This window comes from Petaurus breviceps, unplaced genomic scaffold (genome assembly GCF_028583685.1).
Source record: "Petaurus breviceps papuanus isolate PSGF00001 unplaced genomic scaffold, PetGlider_PUasm1.0 174, whole genome shotgun sequence".
In the NCBI taxonomy this organism is placed as follows: domain Eukaryota; kingdom Metazoa; phylum Chordata; class Mammalia; order Diprotodontia; family Petauridae; genus Petaurus; species Petaurus breviceps.
Window position 1 is genome coordinate 51,428,582 of NW_027185761.1, and position 6,385 is coordinate 51,434,966.

General features: G+C 40.0%; 1 pseudogene; it reads right to left on the minus strand.

Moving 5' to 3' along the window:
• Nucleotides 1–2,222: 2,222 nt before the first annotated feature.
• Nucleotides 2,223–3,513, minus strand: LOC138158448 (aspartate aminotransferase, mitochondrial-like; annotated as a pseudogene).
• Between the last annotated feature and the right edge of the window lie 2,872 nt (nucleotides 3,514–6,385).

The following is a 6,385-nucleotide window of genomic DNA, read 5'->3' on the forward strand; positions in this document are numbered from 1 at the left end:
CCTACCCTCAAAAGGCAAAAGCATTGATGAAAACTTGAGAAAGAATTACTGACACTTCTTCTTCATGTGAAGAAACTGGGGGTATCAAAAGAAGGGAACTGAGCCAGTGCTTTGTGAAATGTATTTTCCTATGCCCTGGCTAAAAAAAATCATTTCAAGGATGCACGGTTTAATGTTATTAGGTAAAATCATTTAAGAAATTGCTTTTCTCCTTTACTGAAGAGAGTTTGACAATTTTCAAGTTGAAAAGGACCTTGGAGGTCATTTAGTCTAAATGGTGCCTGAATAGGTACCACCTCTATGGCCAATGGAAAAGTAACCATACTGGGTCACCTCATTCCACTTTGTGACAGTGCTAATTGTGGGAAAATATTTCCTTTCTTTAAATTGAAATGTTCCTCACAGCAGTGTCTAGCTATATCCTTCTGTTTACTGGGATAAACTGGAACAAATTTAATCCTTCTTCCACATGAAACCCTGAGGAGTTGTCCAAAGTCCTGGAAATTTTGACTGAATCCAATTTCTTGGCAAAATTGAGTTTACTAAGTTGTTAATTTGACACACTTGCTGACTTGAAATTTGTTTTTGACACACATTCAGGACCATATATAGGAGTTTTATACTAATAGAATCCCAGAAATAGTTATGGGTACAGAAAACACGTGGCTTATTTTTTCTTTTTCTGAAAAGCCCTGATTTCAAGAAAAGACAAATGTACTTATAGTGAGACTTTATAAAAGGAACAACCTTTGTCACACCCTGTGTCTTAATTCTTGGTTCATAAGACGTGGTCAGAGTAATTATGGAGGTATATGTGTATATATGTGCGTATACACTTGTAACTATCAGTAATGTGCTCAAATATTCTGGTGTAGCTGTGATTTCATAAGAGCAGATTTTTCCCTCCAATGATCCAGATTATGACCCCTCCATACTCACCAATCCTGGGCTACTTTTAACCATGTCCTTCCAGGAAGTTACCACAAGTGGCTCACCCCATGTTCTGAGGACCTTCTTTGCCACCCCCTCATGCATATACACATACATGCATGTATGTATTAAAAAGAATATATCACATATAGAATAACAATATGATATACTATGCTATATCATACATATACACATATGTATATATTTATATATGACAAAAAAATAACAAAATCTAAGAGTTTACTGTCTAGTCAAACCCACGTATGAAAGTCATCCTCATTGTAGCCTATCTGACAAGTAGTTACCACTTTCTGCTTAAAGACTTTTAAGGCGTGGTACCAGTGATCTCTCAAGGTAGATTAATCCATTTTTTTCTGATCTACAATAATTTTATTGTAACAGAGCAATCCGGCTGCACAAAGGCCTGTGTGATTACAATGGAGGTTGGTCTTTTGCAGTCTGAAGTCTGAACTCAGCTACAGCACACAGAAGCTTACAACCACAGCTCAAAATACTGACCACATACTCCTCCTCCGTCCATTACTGAGGAAGGGGAGGAGGGAATGCTCATTTCTTAAATTATATTTTACTTAACTCTCTAAGTATATGGATCATGATAGGAAGGGTTATAAGGTCAAATAAAGCAGGGGGAGAGAAACTAGGGCAGATCTGGATCTTTGGGTTAAAGAGAAAAGATAGCAATAAGGATAGAGGATGAGGGGAAAGTTAAAGTCTTAGCTGTTCAACAGGTGAGAGCCACCTCCCATTTCCTGTTATTTCTTATATCCAAGAGGCTGCACAACGGTGGCCTCAATGGTCCAAGGTGACTCCATCAGTCATGGGAGGCTGAGAAGAAGTGGGAGTCAGAATTGGGTGAGTCTTCTTTGGAAGCTTTTAGCACCACAGAGATTTTGGTTTCATGGGCTAAATGATATTTATTACCTAGATTAAAGCTCTTGAACAACTTTGTAATGCCAGGAGATCTAAGACTGGGATAAGAGGAAAGGGAGAAGAATTCTGGTTTTTTTGGTAGAGTTTCTGTAAACATCAAATCTTTTGGAAAAGCTGTGGAGGCTGGGATGGGGAGTTTGTGTTAGACCCACAAAGCTCCAAACACTAGTTTCAGATGCCTTTAGCCTACTCACAGGTCTTGTTCTGAGATACTTTCAATGGCTGAACATTAAGTACTGTGGCTGAAAGGAATTCTCACACCACTCCTATCTTCGCCAGCTCAATCATCTCTCTGAATCTCAAACAGCAGAGTCTGAAGGTCTGTATCTCACCAGGGAGAGTTATTTGCTGACTTGGTGAATGGCATGGACAAAGTATCCTACATTGCTCCATGTGACCCCTGCTACAGAAACGCGGCCATCTTTTGTCATATAGATGGAGAACTCCTTGGTCAGCTGTTCCACCTGTTCAGGTTTCAGGCCTGTGAAACAAAACGTGCCAATCTGATGTGCTGTTCATTGTGGGAGGAGCCCTCTTTTTTGAGGTTGGAAACCAGCTGGGTCCGCATGCTAATGATGCGATCTGCCATGCCTTTGACTTCTTGCAACCACTGGCTCCTCAGTTCAGGACTATTCAGGATCATGGCAGCAATATGGGCCCTATTGAGAGGGGGGTTGGAATACATGGGATGAATCAGGATTTTCAACTGGGATTCTACCCTTTTGGCTTCATTAGCATCTTTACAAATCATGGTAAAGGTTCCCACATGCTCAACATACAAGCCCATGTTCTTGGCAAATGACTGACAGAGACAGACGTTAATGCCCTGGTCAATGAAGTGGCGAACAGCCCAGGCATCCTTGTTGCCATCTCCACTGGCAAAGCCCTGGTATGCCATGTCAAAAAAAGGCAAAGGGTTTCCTTTGCTTTACCAAGGATGCTGTTTCTTTCCACTGTTCAGGATGAGGATAGACTCCAGTGGGGTTGCGAGCACAGGCATGCAGAAGGATGACACTTTGCTCCGGGATTTTTAAATGTCTTCCAAGGCTCCAGTGAAGTCCAAGCCAGTCTTGGGGTTGTAGTAGTGATAGCCATTCAGCTGCATGCCAGCATCCTTGAAGATGGGGGTGTGATTTCCCCAGGGCAGTTTTGGAAGGTAGACATCCTGACTGAATTTGAAGAACTGTTGCAGAAAACTGGCTCCCACTCTCAATGCTCCAGTTCCAGAAATGATCTGTACGGCGACATATCGTTTGCTTTTCAGAACTTCATTATTTTCACCTAGGGCCGGCTCTGCTGAGGCCTGGCAGAATTCAGGCAGCCTTTGTCCATGCTCTTCCCTGAAATCCGAGCCTCTGCCTCACAGACCCTTGGAAGAACATAAGGCTTCCCATCGTCGTCTCGGTAGGCCCTAACTCCCAGATTCATCTTTTTGCTGTTGGTGTCCCTCTTAAATGCTTCTGTCACCCCAAAGATAAGGTCGGGGGGGCCCATCTCTACATGGGTCCACCAAGAGCTTGTTTTGGAGGTGGCGGCCATGCCGAGGCCCGGGTACAAGGAGAAGGCTCCAGAGAACAGGCTGCAGGAATGCAGCAGTGCCATGGTGAGCAGAGAGATGGAGCGATGAGCGACTGTGGGTGAGAGGGCTGGTGAATGTGCGCACACAGAACCTCCTCGGCCAGTCAGCTCAGATTAATCCATTTCCAAAAAGCTCTAATTATTAAGAAATGTTTCCTGACATCAGGCTGTTGACCTCATTTCAACTTTCACTCATTGCTCCCAATGTTACCCACTATGGGCAAAACCAATGAGTTGAATTTCTACTCCATATGATAGCCCTTTAAATATTTAAAGCAAGTATCTCCAAGACTTTCCTTATCTGGGCTAAATATGCCCCATTATTCCAATTAATCCTTATGTTATGTGGACTAAAATCTCCTCACTATTCTGGTTCCCATACCCTGGAAACTAAGGCCTATCAACATCTTTCTTAAACTAAGGTTCCTAGGACTGAATGCAATGCTGAAAATGAGCTCTGGTGAGGGGAGAGTACGGTGGAAATATAACTTCACTACTTTTGGAACCTAACCTCTCTTAATGTACCCTGAGACAAATTTATTTTTTCTTACTGCCTTATAACACTGTTGATTCATTTTTAACCTTGAAGTTTACTAGCACTCCCACATCTTTTTGAGAACAACTTGTCTTGACATACCTCTCCCATTTTGTGCTTGTAAAGTTGATTTTTGTACCCAAATGTAAAAATTTACATTCATCCCCATTGGATTTCATCTTATAATAGCTAATATTTATATAATATTTTAAGGTTTGCAAAGTACTTTGCAAATATTATCTCATTTTATCCTCACCATAACCTCAGGAGGCAGGGGTTAAGGTTAATGCCATTTTTACAGGTAAGGAAACAGAGGCACAGTGAGATAAAGTGACGTGTAGTATCACAGTCAGTCAGTGTCTGAAGTAGTGTTCAAACTCAAATCTTTCCTAACTTTAGGTTGAGTACCCTATCCATTGCACAACTTATCTGAGTGAAAGTAAAGTGTTTGTGAGAGTGTGAACACATGTATGTGTGTATGTATATATACACACATATGCATATATGTATTATATATCTCTGTATTCTTGATCATGCCATAGGTTTCTTCCTACTATGTTTCAGGAATACCTATGAGATCATATTTTCCTTCTTGTTATAGGGCCTCTAGTTCTCCTTCTTTGTTGCCCCCAAATTGGGAATTTATGCATAGATATTTGAGACCATGATTTTGATATTTCTTTTTTTTCCTCTTGTGAACTTTCAGCATCTCACATACTATTCATCATTCTTCTTTGTAGCTCCTCTCTATGATTTCTTTTGCTGTTATTTGGTTATTTTCAGTCATGTCTGACTATTCATGATCCCATTTGGGATCTTCTTGGTAGAGATACTGGAGTGTTTTTCCTTCTCCAGCTCATTTTACAGATGAAGAAACTGAGGCAAACAAGGTTAAGTGACTTGCCCAGGGTCACACAGCTAATAAATGTCTGAGGCCAAATTTGAACTCAGGAAGATGAATCTTCCTGACTCCAGGCCTGGCACTCAATTCACTGCACCACCTAACTGCCCCAAGACGGTATCTACTCTCAAGGATCATATGCATTCTATGGAGAGCTATCTAATGAGAGATACCTGTCGTTGTTGCTGTTATTCAGTCATTTCCATTGTATCTGACTCTCTGTTACTCCAGTTGGGGTTTCTTTGGCAAAGATAATGGAGTGTTTGGAATTTTTTCTACAACTCATTTTAGAGATGAAGAAACTGAGGCAAACAGGGCTAAGTGACTTGCTCAGGGTCATACAACTAGTAAGTGTCTGAGACTGGATTTGAATTAAGTCTTCCTAATTCTAAGCGTGGCATTCCGCTGTGATTTCTAGCTTAAGGATAAACAAACAATCTTCTCCTTCCCCCAAGTATTTTCATTAAAATTCCTTTTCATTAGACTTACAAGACACAAAGGAAATACATCCTTAACAGTGCTTGTTAGAAATACTCCATTTCTGGCCAGCTCTGCCGTTCCTATGATACATTTTAAATTGTGATATAGAAGACCAAATCCCTTTCTCAAAAAACACTTCCATAACATTCACTTTTACATTAATTCTCTCTCTACTTTCTTTCAAAGGACAATAGCCATGAGAATGTGGCCTGTGTGAATGTGGTCTTCAGATTCTTGCTCAAGACTTTATAATGATTGGGAATACTTTCAATCTCCCATCAGGTGACATCATCCATGCTCAAAATAATCACCAGAAGTAGGAAATGGTCATTCATTTTGATAAATTTTGGATATATACTCCAAGACAATAGACTCCTCTATTGATGTTACCACGCAGACAAATAACTTCTGAAGTTTTTCTCCCTTTCACCCTTCCTGGGTGACCTGATAGCTTTTGAGACTGTATTCTATTGTTATTTGGAGGAAAAAACATCTTCCTTGACCAACCATGTTTCCATTCTTTTCAGGAAATACACTAAATTAGTTCAACAACCCTGGGAGTTAGGTACAATTATTAACCACATTTTAATATACACATATATACATTCATACATATATGTCATAAATGAAGTGTGGTGTTGTGAATCTGGCCTCTAACGCAGAAAGAGTTAGATTCTAATCTGGTCCCTAGAACATAATGGATGTGTTACCTCATCTCAGTATTCTAGACAACTGTACAAGAAGCATTAATGGCAGAGAAGCAGGTTTTGACCTGCCTTCTTAGAAAGAGAACCCTCACTTGTGAGTTTTCTGTGTTAATGAAATAATAGTTTCAGGACATACACATACATATGTATACATATATGTACATACACACATATACACATATATGCTGGAATTGATCATGTGATATTCTAGATTAAATCTAATTTAATAAAATATTTTAATAATATTGGCTCCTACCACTCAATTAAGCAAATAAGTAAAAGGGGTAGCAGTAAATTAGGATG